This window comes from Chrysochloris asiatica, unplaced genomic scaffold (assembly GCF_000296735.1).
Source record: "Chrysochloris asiatica unplaced genomic scaffold, ChrAsi1.0 scaffold00018, whole genome shotgun sequence".
Classification (NCBI taxonomy): domain Eukaryota; kingdom Metazoa; phylum Chordata; class Mammalia; order Afrosoricida; family Chrysochloridae; genus Chrysochloris; species Chrysochloris asiatica.
Genome location: NW_006408536.1, coordinates 17,831,485 through 17,845,192, shown reverse-complemented (window position 1 = coordinate 17,845,192; position 13,708 = coordinate 17,831,485). Strand labels below are relative to the sequence as shown.

Below are 13,708 nucleotides of genomic sequence, written 5' to 3'. Positions count from 1 at the left end.
TACCTCGATCGCGGACGCCGCCTCCAGGAAGCCGCGGGCTGGTCGCGGGTGCCGGAGCTCTCAGGGCTGGCCTCGCCACCGCCCGCCTGAAGGGGGTGCGCAGGGCTGGGAGCCGCCGTCGCCGCTGTCACCGAGCCGCTGTCGTCGTCGTCGCCGCCGCCGCCGGTGGTGCGTGAGTGTGTGCGCGCCGTGTCCGGGCGAGTGTGTGCTGCGTGTGGCGCCCGGCCTTTTACTATATACACGAGGGGTGGGAGGAGCGGGGAAGGGGAGGGCTTGGGGGAGGCGGCGGCGCAGGGGGAACTGAGGGGAGCGAAAGGGTACCAGAGGAGGCGGTGGCGGAGGAGGGACAGGTGATCTCGCCCACGGCGAGGGCGTGGCGGTGGGCGGTGCGGGTGGCTGGAGGAAGGGGCATCCGCGGAGCTGCGAGCGGCTGGGGCGCTGGGGATGTCCAGCGAATCCAGGATTCTGCTGCGTCCCAGCTGGCTGAGGACCTATCTGAGTCCCCAGGATGGAGAAGAGAGAGGGGCAGAACCTAGGAGGGAGGGCTTGGTTGGCTGGTTGGTGGTGGCAGGAGAGGTGGAAAGAGCCTGGCAAGCCACCTAAAATTTCCATTGTAATCCAGGGCTGCGCACAAGACGTGGTAAAAGCACAATCGGTCCATGGACATCATCTAATTTCCACATACTTGCCTGAGTGGTGATTGGTTTATTAATCTACGTAACATTTATTGAACACCTAGTGTTTGCCAGATATTGAACTAAGAACTGGAATTACAAAAATGATGACTTATATGGTGGCTGATCAGTAGGTAAATCAAAGATATCAGTAAGTACTACTATTGGAAGGAGCTCTGGTAGCGTAGTGGTTACGAATCAGGCTGTGAATCTCACGGTCAGCAATTCGAAACTACCTGCTGTTTTGCGGGAGAAAGATGAGGCTTTCTGCTCCCGTAAAGATTTACAGCCTTGGAAACCTTGTACAGGGTCACTATGAGTCGGAACCGACTCCACCGCACATAACAACAACAACAGCCAACAACAACAGTCACTTTGGAGTCCTGGTGTGGCGCTGTGGGTTAATGCACCAGACTGCAAAACCTTTTGAACTGCAAGGTCAGATCCGCGGTTCAAGTTCACCAGCTGCTCCTCAGAAACTCTATAAGGTATACAGGGCCGGTAATGGTCGGAATCCACTGGAAGGCAATTAACAACAACAACACTGAGCACTTTAAAATTAAAAAGAAAACAAAACCTAAAATCTGTAAAGGTTCTAAGAAAGCAGAGGATGCAACGATATTGGTTTAATTAATCCCAAAAGATGTAAAGGTTCTTGGGTTTGTTTTGTTTTCCCTATTGATCAAAACAGGATGGAGATATTTCAGATAGCAGCAGAGCAGAGAGCTGTAGGACTCCAGCTGCTTATTACTGACCCCAAGTCCCAACATTGTGCTAAGGACCATCCCTCCTGTGAAATACACCCACAGCAGTGTGACTCCTTTATAATTAGTATGGGAACCCAAACTTGCTGTTGGAAAAGTTGGATTCTTACCAGGATGTTTTCCATAGGATGGCAGTAAGCAGGACCAGTAAACTTCCCTGGGAACTTTTACACACACACACACACACACACACACAACCAGAAAGTGACTAAAGACAAATATAAAGAAATTGCATATTAAATTATTTTCTCTGTCCTTAAAGTTCTTTTTTTTTTTTTCCCCTTCCAATTTAAAAGAAATGAAACCATGTCTATGGGCCCTGCAAGGTACTTGTGGGCCCCAAGGCACTGTGCGTCCTGGAGAAGGTGGCCCGGCTAATACCATTTCTTGATACTGAATTTCCTCTCATGAACAAGAAAAGTTAAATGGAAAAGTAGTCAATTTATATTAAGGGCAGAAAGACACGAAGAAAGCTTCTGACGGGATACTAATGGACACCAACAGAAAATACCAGTTCCTACTTGTGTAGTGCTGTGGGATAAAGCATTGGACTACAAGATAGTTTGAACCACAAACTCGGCAGTTCATACTCACCAGCCTCTCCTTGGAAACTCTATGTGGGGTTGCTATATGAGTCAGACCAACTAGATAGCACTTAACAACAACAACTTGTTTCCATCAGGCTCTCGGGGGTTTTAAATCAGCCCTGAGCAATTAATAATATCCAGGCCATGGTTGCACAGTGGTTAAACCTAGCTCCACTTGCTAACTAAAAGGTTGGTGGTTCGAACCCACCGACCTCTTTGTGGTAGAAAGATGTGGCAGTCTGCTTCTGTAAAGATGACAACTTTAGAAACCCTCTACTGAAGTCCTCCTCTGTCCTATAGGGTCTCTGTGAGGCAGATGCAATGGCACTGGGTTTGGCTTTCTTTGGGGTGGACTTATTTGCCTTTGAATGTGTCTTCAACCACTTTAGTAACTAAAGACTTCTGTTGATCTCACAACTGTTTTGAGTGCTTGCATTAGGTCTGTGTGGTCTCAGTTGCCAGTACATAGCTTGAACATAACTAAAGACACAGCTGGACAATAATAATTGGGCAAGTTCATGGATGAAAGAGCCATAAAGGTTTTGTGTGTGTTGAGGAGTCTGTGTGTATAAGGTAGGGATTGATATCCTGGCAGGCAATCACTAGCTTCTTTCTTTTGTTGGTCTCATTGCAACCCTAAGTTAATGTTTGATCCTCTTTGGCAGTTATGTGTCATATCAGCAGTTCAAGCTCACCAGCTGCTCCTCAGAAACCCCATGCAGAGTCGCTATGGGTCAGAATCGATTCAACGGCACTTCACAACAACAACAACTTTGATTGGATATTTGAGTAACTGAACTAATGAGGTAGACATTTGAAAACATAATCAAAATGTAAAGGAATAACTGCTGGGGCAGCGGACGGGGGCATTTTCAGGGGGGTAATTGAAACACAGAGAATTGAAATTAAACCCAGGTTTAGGGAAACAGGATGGGAAATGTTCAGCGATATATCTCATTTTTACCCGAGGTTCCTTCAGAGTTGTAACTATTTTGATGAAACAGAGACTTCTACTATGGTCTGCATGGGGGCTTTGATATTCTTCATTTGAAGATTTTCTATGAACTATATTATGCTTAAGGAGCTCTGGTAGCGTAGTGGTTACGAATCGGGCTGCAAACCGCAAGATCCGCAGTTCGAAACTACCAATTGTTTCTTGGGAGAAAGATAAGGTTTCTGCTCCTGTAAAGATTTACAGCCTCGGAAACCCTATACAGGGTTGCTGTGAGTCGGAACCGACTCCATGGCACATAACAACAACAACACATTATGCTTATTGTTGTTGTTAAGTGTTGTCGAGTTGGTTCTGAACTATAGTGACCCTGTATAGGTTTTCTGAGGAGAGGCTGGTGAGCTTGAACCACCGACCTTGTAGCTCAAACCAATTTTGCAGTCCAATGATTTAACCCACAGCACCATACCAGGACTCTATGGTATTTGGATAAAATTAGCAAAGATTGAATCAAAAGATATGCGAGTTGGCCCTTCATTTAGTCAATCAATAAGCATACATTGAGAAGGGATTGCTTTACAATCCTGAGCTAAGTGCTGGAACACAAAGAGTAACAAACACTCTCACTGCGCTGTACTAAAGTCTGTCTAGCCTTACAGTCAGACAGAGCTACAACTGTCTTTGATTTCATAGAGATTTTTGAAAAATGGTCAAGAGTAAGAAGCATTTTTATTGTGAAGGATTTGCTGGTGGTCATGGGGCTCTGCATTCCCCATTCTTCTTTCCTAACAGGTATCCACTCCTCTTCTTTAAAACCCATGTGCCTTAGAATTTGATCCCAGCTTCAGAGTGGGTCTATTTGAATTTTTTTTTTTAATTGCATCCCCTGTGCTATGAGGAGAGAGATTTTTTTTCTGGATGCTTCTAGGAGAGCGTCCATTGGTCTTCCAGTAGATGTGAGGATAATGAAATTTTGCAAACATTGCAAAAACACAATGACGATGATCATATAATTAATCATCTAAACAAAGATACTACCAAAGATGAAAGGGATGCTATTAATATGTCAGGAAAAAGCATAAACTGGGACTTCCCAGTAAACCAGGATGTATGCTCACCCTACTATCATGCTGGGAACCAGACCTAGGAAGAATTGATGTACCAGGCAGCCCAACAAGAACAGACAACGAACCTGGGGCATGACCATATTATTGAACTTCTAGAACAACCAGCACTAAAGTCACCTTGCCTTAGACTTCCTGTTATATACATTATGACATTGCTTTATGAGTTAAAATTCTGTGAGTCCGGTTCCTATTGCTTGCAGTTGAAAGCATCTTAAGACTTGTTTGGGTGTTTTAGTCCCAGAGGGTAAGGCCCATTCTGGAGTCAAGAAATTTAACAGAGTCCCAGAGGGTAAGGCCCATTCTGGAGTCAAGAAATATAGGGCAGAAGTAGGTTGGGAATTGATGTTTTAATTTGACTTTTTCCGACAAGTAAGAAAATTTAAGGTAGAATACGATTGATGTCCACCGTTCGGAATCTGGAAGGCCAGTTGTGTCTGGGGCAGTTTTTATTCTAGCAGTGCCTTAAAGGCATGGTCCTCCCTCTGACAAAGGGGACCCACTCCCCAGTGGAGACTGGACGATTGCTTTCATTGGCCTGCTCTGTCACTAGGTCTCTCTCTGAGACTTGGGTTTTTTGTACAGTAGTTGTTGTTAAATGCTGTCAAATCAGTTTCCAAGGAGCAGCTGGTGAGTTTGAACTGCCAACCTTGCAGTTCAAACCAACCTTGAGGTTGAGTACTTACCCAAGGGCGCCACGCCAGGCCTGAGTACGGTAGCAGCTGGCATCTTTTGCAGAATGCCTTGTCTTCTAACTTGACTGTCAGCATCCACGAAGAACCTATGGCCTGTATCTCCCACAGAATCGACTTTTGTACTCTTAATCCAGGAGGCTTCAATAAGTAATTGCTAAATTCATTATTATCTCATTAGTATCTCAATCCCAGTGTTTTAATATGCATTATCTCGTGAAATGTTGTAACTATCAAATAAATGTACCTGCTTTTGGGTTTGGAAGGAGAACGGTGGACAGAAGAGGTTGGATTGGAATCATGTGACTATGACCTTGTTATTGTTGTTAGGTGCCATTGAGTCAGCTGTGACTCATAGGACCCCTATGTACAGTACAACAGGCCTGGTCCTGTGTTATCCTTACAGTCGTTACATTTGAGCCCATCTCACTGGGGGGCTTCCTCTTTTACACTGACCCTCCACTTTACCTCTCTGAGGTCTGGTCCCTTCTGATAACATGTCTGAAATATGAGAGACAAAGTCTCACCATCCTGTCCTCCAAGGATCACTCTGGCTGCACTTCTCCCAAGACAGATTGGTTTGTTCTTCTGGCAGTCCATGGGACTTTCAGTATTCTTCTTTAACATCATAATTCAAATGCATCCATTCGTTTACAGTCTTCCTTAATCATTGTCCAACTTTCCCATGCATATGTTGTGGTTAGGTGCCTTCGAGTCAGTCCTGAATCATAACTATAGGATTTCCAAAGAGCAGAGGGTGGGTTTGAACTGCTAACATTGAGGTTAGTAATCCAGTTGCCTTGGCTTGGGTAAGGCGCATCTTAGTCCTCAAACTGATATATTTGCTCTTTAACACTTTAAAGAGGTCTTGTGCAGCAGATTTGCCTAATCTGCAGTTTTGTGTTCCTGACTGTTACTTTTATGAGTGTTGATTGTCGAGCCAAGCAAAATGAAGTCTTTGACAACTTCAGTCTTTTCTCCATTTATCACGATGTTATTTATTGGTCCAGTGGTGAGGACTTTTATTTTATTAATGTTGAGGTGCAACCCATATTGAAGGCTATAGCCTTTGATCTTCATCAGTAAGTATTTTAAGTCCTCTTTGCTTCCAGCAAGGAAGGTTGTATCATCTGCATATTACAGGTTGTTAATGAGTCTTCCTCCAATCCTGATGCCATATTCTTCTTCCTATAATCCAGTTTCTCCCATTATTTGCTTAGCATACAGATTAAATAAGTATGTCTGAAACAATACAATGCTGATTTTAAACCATTCAGTATTGTCTTGTTCTGATCAAATAACTGCCTCTTAGTCTATGTACTTCATGAGCTCAATCAAGTGTTCTGGAATCCTCATTCTTCATAATGTTATCTATCCATAATTTGTCATGACTCACACAGTCTAAAGCCTTTGCATAGTCAATAAAGCACACGTAAACATCGTTCTGGTATTCACTGCTTTCAGCCAGGATCCATCTAATGAAAACAGTGATATCCCTAGTTCTACATCCCCTTCTGAATCCAGCTTGACCCTCTGGCAGTTCCTTGTCAATGTACTGTTGCAGCTGGTTTTTAATTACCTTAGGCAAAGATTTTCTTGCCTGTGATATTAATGATATTGCTTGATGATGTTCACATTCCATGGGGTGACTTTTCTTTGGAATGGGCACAAATATGGATCTCTTCCAATAGGTTGGACAAGTAGCTATCTTCCAAATTCCCAGTGCTACATAAGTGTGTTGAAATATTTCCACTATTCTTCTGTCAATTCCTGGGGCCTTGTTTTTTGCCAATGCCTTCATTGCAACTTGGCCTTCTTCTTTCAGTACCGTTGGATTGTGATCATATGCTATCCCTTGAAATGGTTGAACATCAACCATTCTTTTTGAAACATATTTTGATACTTTCTGCATCATTCAATATTTTTTTCCATAGGATCCTTCAACATTCCTAGTTGAGGTTTGAACTTTTTCTTCAGTTCTTTTAACTTGGGAAATGTTGAGGGTGTTCTTCCCTTTTGGTTTTCTAACTCCAGATCTTTGCACATTTCATACTTTATTTTGTCTTCTCAAAATGCCCAGTTTGCCCAAATAAGTGGAGCATGGACCGAGGCAGTGAGAACCCTAACTACATGAGGCACAGTTGTTGTTGTTCAGTGCTGTGGAGTCGGTTCTAACTCATAGCGACCCTGTCTGTATAGCATTTCCGAGGAGCCTCTGGTAGATTTGAACCATCACCTTGAGGTTCAAATTGACCTTGCAGTCTAGTGCTTACCCTACAGTGCCACACCAGGACTTAGTAAAGTCCATAAAAGTCACCAAGACCAAAAGGACTAGAAATAGAAATTATAACCAGGGTAGAGCTCTGGAGTAGGAACATGAAATAATAAGGCAGTGTGGGCTTTGTTGAAGTGGAAAAGACATCCAGGTTTGTTTTTGGAGAAGTGAATAGTTTTAGCTGAATGGAATACTTTTGCCAACTATGGCATGGCTGTGGTGGAGACACTGACACACAGAAGACCAGGGAAAGGCTAGATCAGCGATGACCACACAAGAAAGGCAAAGCAGGCACTACCACCTGGTCTTCGGGGGCGGGGGGAATGAGGTTTAAAGAGCTGGGTACACATGAATGAGACACACACATGTACACTTACACACAGACAAGTCCCATTCTCTTTCCAGGTAGCAGACTTAGCTTTTCTTTCTTTACAAATTCATTCATAAATGAGCCAGATTGATCTCCCAGTCAGAAAGGAAAACCAGCCGTGTTGTCCTGGTGTCATGAGCTTTAGCAATTACAATGGTACCAAAAGCAGAGCATTAAGGGATAACGGCTGAGACTTTCCAAGGCAGAGTGCTGTCAGTCAAGAGAACAACCAAGCAGTGACCCATAAGTATCTCCAACCAAGCCAAACCAGAGTCCTCTGGTGCCTGGCTTTGAGATGAGCACAAGATTTTGTCTCTGAAATTGTCTCTTAGAAGAAGAAACATCCCAGTCATGAAATCCATTGATTGGTGACCCCGTAGATAGAGCCTATCTGAGCTACCTAGTATGCATTTTATAAACAGACAAGAAGGTTTCACAAATGCTCTATGCCACAAAATGTACTGGATGCTTCTACAACCCACAGCATGTCAATGGTAATGGTCTGTTGTATTTGTCCTGATTCAAGTATTGCAGTTCTCCCTATTATATCTGACAAGATTTCTGAGGCTTTAAGTTGCAAGGGTTTAAATGAGTTCACAAGGTCACTCATTTTTTAATAGGACATCAATGTATACTACAAAAGACACTTCAGTCATTTCATTTTTCTTGATCTGCGGTAGGTTTGCAAATGGCAGGATGTTATGAATAGAACAAGAAGACTTGGTGGCACAACGGTAAAGCATTCAGCTGCTAACCAGAAAGGTCAGTGGTTGGAACCCAACAGCCACTGTGTGGAAGAAAGATATGAAGTCTGCTTCTGGAAAGATTTGCACAGTCTTAGAAACCTTATGGGGCCGTTATGCTCTGTTTTATTGGATCACTATGCGTCTGAATCAACTCAAGGGCAGTGGGCTTTTGGTTTTGTGAATGGAAAGGAGGAAGAAGCTACAAGTAAAACTTCTCTTATCCAGAGTGGTCAGCAGTTTTAATCACCATCCTTTTCACATGTGGCCTCTCTGGGCCAGGTCAACATCATTGCTCTCAGAAGCTTATTCACCATCAGTCCCTGCTTATGTTGGTCCCTGTCAGATGAACTCCTAGGACCATCCTTGACCAATTACTGTGCCAAACTTCCAGTGCTTTGGGTCTGAAATGAAGTTGGCTTCTCCTGTCCCCGACGTGAGTACACTGGCCCCACTCAGCCACAGGGCCACAGCCGTCACCAGTGAGCCTCTCCCTGGCCTCTTCACTCATTGGCTCATCCACAAAACTAGACCTCTAGTTTCCCTGCAGAGCTCTCCAACTTGCCATTGGGAATGTAGCTCCATCACATAACCCGTTCACTAGATGTACCCCTCAACTCTGATGTCCAATGAATAGCTGCCCACCTAGTTACTTTCCCATTCACTGATGCTTTACCTTAAAGTGGCTGCCTGGAACGCAACAAGTATGTTGCATGAGTCTCAGACTGTCACCCTCCTTTGGAAGAAAAGCCTGGTGGGCTAGTTTTGCAAAGCAGTCATTGAAAAGCCTATGGAGACCAGTTCTATTCTGACACCCATGGGGGGCTACATCTACTCCTTGGCAACAGATACTGGGGTCAACGCCCTGGTTTATCTCACCCCTTCTATCAGATGTCCTCCTAGAGATTTATAGCAATTGTTTTTGAGCCATTTACTACCAAATAGAGGTGACCTTTTGCAAACTGCAACATTACTGCTTTAGAAAAATATTTACAAGTGAGTGCAAAAAATCTGTAGACTGCAAATCATTTAGTCTTTTAAAAATGAATTTTGTTATAATATTCATTTTTTAAATTAAATGTAAGTATTAAAGACTATTCTATATGCAATATAAATATTCAATCATAACCACTCTCCGTGATGTGTATATTTCTTTATAGTGGTGTCTACACAACTGAAATAATAGTCCATATGATTTCAGTCCTGCTTTTGTTTCTTAACATCTTCAAGAAATGAGTATTTTCCCATAGTATTCCAGTGTTACTTAATTGAAGTAAACATTTTTAATGGTTGTATACAATTTTATTAAGTGGATTCATCACCATATACTGTTATAAAGAACACTGAAATTAGTATCTTTGTGTATATCAATGTATGTTCCTCATTAATAATCATTTCTTAATACTTAGCTGTAATCTTTCTGGGACAGACAATGAAACATTTACATGTTGTCAAACTGATGGTGCAATTGTCTGCATTAGGCTGGTGATTAAAAGATTGGCAGTTCAAACCTACCCAACTGTAGCATAGAAGTAAAGGCCTGGTAATCTGCTTCTGTACAGATTACAACCAAGAAAGCCCTATGGGGTACTTCTACTCTGTAACACATGGGGTTGCCAAACTGATTTATAAAGAGGATATTCCACTTACTACTCCAAATATAAGGAGCTCTGGTAGCATAGTGGTTACAAATCAGGCTGCTAATCTCATGGTCAGCAGTTCAAAACTACCAGCTGCTCCACGGGAGAATGATGAGGCTTTCTGCTCCTGTAAAGATTTACAGCCTGGGAAACCCGTACAGGGTCGCTAGGAGTCGGAACCGACTCCATGGCACATAACCACCACCACTCCAAATATGAGGTGGGTGAGTCCCTACCTTATAAAGTACTCCCCACCCTTGTTGTTGTTGTTGTTAAGTGCTATCGAGTTGGTTCTGCCCCATAGCCACCCTGTATAGGGTTTCTGAGGAGCAACTGGTTAGCTTGAGCTGCCGACCTTGCAGTTCAAACAACTTTGCATTAACCCAGAGCGCCACACCAGGATTCCACTCCCCATCCTAGGCACCCCCTGCAAATTATCTTACTTTGATTTAAACTGAAATTCTAGGATTAGTAGAGAGGTGGGCTGTTTTATATTCGTGTTCTTGCTACTTGTATACATAGGGAATTGTCAGTTTATTGCCTCCACCCCATTTTTACTTAATTTATAGTGTTTGCATCTTATCAGTGTGAACGTGTCCTTTAGTTAATAAGAAAAAAAAATGCTTGTCATATGACAACAAACATTTTTGGTTTTATCTGTGAGTTTTGCTTACTATTTTATATAGACAAGTTTTACATTTTTATGAGGTTAAATTTGACTTCGACTTTGTGCTGTTTTCTATTATTTGAATAGAAACTCATCTACTTTAAAGAATGACATATTTATTCATTTAGAACTTTCCAGTATTTGTTTGAAAGTGGAACTGTAACTGTGTAAGTTTTTGAAATAGTTGATAAATTGTCTTGACAACATTTAGTATAAAGTCTCTTCTTAATTGATTTGTGCTTTCTCATTTAAAAAATAATAAGTTGATATTTAATATGTTGTACTTCTCGGCTGTCAGTTCTGTTTTGTGGTTCTGGTTTTTAAATTAAACTTTTTCCTTTGAGATCATTGTAAGTTCACATACAGTTGTAAGAAAGAATACAGAGCACTCTCATGTGTCCTTTACCCCTTTTCCCCAGTGGTAATGGCTTTCAAAATTACACGACACACTATCACAGCCAGAATGGAGTTCTGGTGTGATTAATGCGCTGCACTGCCAAGTCCACCGGGAGGCCTCCAGTTCAAGCTCACCAGCTGCTCCTTGGAAACCCTATACAGGGTCGTTACGGGTTGGAAGCCGACTCAACGACACTTAACAACAACAACAACAACAACAACATCACAGTCAGAATACTGACATTGGAACCATGTACCAGTGTTACTCACATTGCCTCCGTTTTACTTACAATTATTGGTTTCTCAATGTGCGTGTATATGTGCTTGGTTCTATGTAATTTAAGCGTGAGTAAGTGTGTGTGTCAACAACCATCGTTAAGATACAGAACATTTTTTCATCACAAGAACCTTTTGTATTTGCCCTTTTATACCACATCCACCTCTCTTCCATCCCTTGCATATCTGGAATAAATCCCACTTGGTCATGGTATATAACTCCTTTTATACACTGTTGGATTGAATTTACTAATATTCTGTTGAGTATTTCTACATATAAGTTTATGAGTTATATTGGTATGTGGTTTTCTTTTTTGTGTACTATTCTGTCTAGCTTTCATATCAGGGTAACATTTGCCTCCTAAAATAAGTTATGAGTTGAATTGTGTCCCTCAAAATATGTGTAAAGTTTAAAATTTGTAGTTTAAAAGTTTATGAACATAAAGTGCTTGTGGTTGTTAAGTGCTGTCAAGTCAGTTCCGACTCACAGAGACTGTATAGGGTTTCCAAAGAGCAGCTGGTGGCTACGAACCACTGACCTGGAGGTTATAGTCTAGTGCTTATCCTACATCACCACACCAAGACTCCAAATTTCTGTTTCTTATTAGGTGCCGTTGAGTCTGTTCTAACGCATAGCAACCCTGTATAGGGTTTCCGAGGAGCAGCTGGTGGGTTTGAACCACCAAGCTTGTAGTTTGCTGCCCAGTGCTTATCCTATAGCACCACACTAACACAACACAGCATACATAACTTTGGACTCCTGGTGCAAAAGTTGGAAACAAAGAGGAAAGATCAGTAGTTGGAAAATATGGCCTTGTTGATAGAAATATTGCTGGAGATCACATGATAGAAGTTTGCAAAACCAATTACTTATTCATTGCATATACTTAAAAAAAAAAAAAACAAAAAAAACCCCAGCAACGTAAAAGGTCCATACACGTGGACCTCACTTGATGGAATGCACAGGAATCCAATTGACTCTATCTGTGGGAAGAGAAGGTGGAAAAGCTCGATATCATCCATCAAAGTAAGGCCAGGGCCCAACTGTGGAACAGACCATCAATTGCTCATATGCAAGTTCAGATTGAAGTAGAAGATAATTCAAACAAATCCATGAGAGGAAAAATATGAGTTTGAAAAAATCCCACTGAATTTAGAGACCATCTCAAGAAGAGATTTGATGAATGAAGATCAGATATCAAGAACATCATACAGGAAGAAAGCAAAAAGCCTAAAAGACAGGTTTAAAAAAAATAGACAAAAATGGATCTCAGAAAAGACGCTGGAAATTGCTCTAGACCATAAAAAAGTGTAAGTAAAAGGATTAAATGAGGAAGTAAAAGAGCTGAAGAGAAAATTTCAAAGGGCAGCTCCAGAAGACAAAGTATTATAAAGACCTAGAGTTAGAAAAATCAAAGCAAAGAACATGTTCAGCATTTTTCTCAAGCTGAAAGAACTTGGAAAAGTTCAAGCCTCAACTTGCACTATTGAAGGATTTTGTGGGTAAAATATTGAATGATGCAAAGCATCAAAGCATCAAAAGATGATGGAAGGAATACATAGAGCCACTGTACCAAAAAGAAGTGGTCGATGTTCAACCATTTCAAGAGGTAACATATAATCAAGAATCAGTGGTACTGAAGGAAGAAGTCCAAGCTGCACTGAAGGCATTGGTGAAAAACAAGCCTCCAAGAATTGGCAGAATACAAATTGAGTTCTTTCAACAACTGATGCAGGACTGGAGATGCTCACTCTTGTATGCCAAGAAATTTGGAAGACAGTTACCTGGCAAACGATTGAAAGAGATCCATATCTGTGCCTATCCCAAAGAGATATGACCCAATGGAATGTGGAAACTATTGAACAATATCATTAATATCACATGCAAGTCAAATTTTACTGAAGATAATTCAAAAATGGTTGCAGCTGTGCTTCATTTGGAGCTACTAGAAAATCAAGCTGGTTTCAGAAGAGAATGTTGAAGTAGAAATATTATTGCTGACATCAGATGGATTTTGGCTAAAAGCAGAGAAAACCAGAAAGATGTTTACTTGTGCTTTGTTGCCTATGAAAAGGCATTCAACTGTGTGGATCATAAAAAACTATAGGTAACATTGCAAAGAGTGGGTACTCCAGAACACTTAATTTTGCTCATTAGGAACCTGTACATAGACTAAGAGGCAGTCATTTGAACAGAATAACGGGTCACTGAATGGCTTAAAAGCAGGAAAGGTGTGCACCAGAGTTGTATAGTTTTACCATACTTATTCAATCTGTATGCTGGGCAAATAATCTGAGAAGCTAGGTTCTCAGCTGAAGAAGAAAATGGCATCATGATTGGAGGAAGACTCAACAATCTGAGATGTATAGATGATACAACTTTGCTTGCTAGAAGAGAAGAGGACTTAAAATACTTACTCATGAAGATAAAAAAAAAAAAAAACTACAGCCTTCCATATGGATTGCATCTCAATGAAAAGAAAACAAAAGTCCTCACCACTGGACCAATAAATAACATTATGATAAACGGAGAAAAGATTGAAGTTGT

The 13,708-nt window shown here is 41.6% G+C and overlaps 1 protein-coding gene across 2 annotated transcripts in view; it reads right to left on the bottom strand.

The window, feature by feature from the left end:
- RAI2 (retinoic acid induced 2) overlaps positions 1-242 on the bottom strand; it is a 101,648-nt gene extending 101,406 nt beyond the window's left edge. For both annotated transcript variants that reach the window (XM_006835596.1, XM_006835597.1), the window contains exon 1: positions 4-242. The gene's annotated coding sequence lies outside the window, so the exon portion shown is untranslated. The remainder of the gene's footprint in view (positions 1-3) is intronic.
- Positions 243-13,708: the final 13,466 nt, after the last annotated feature.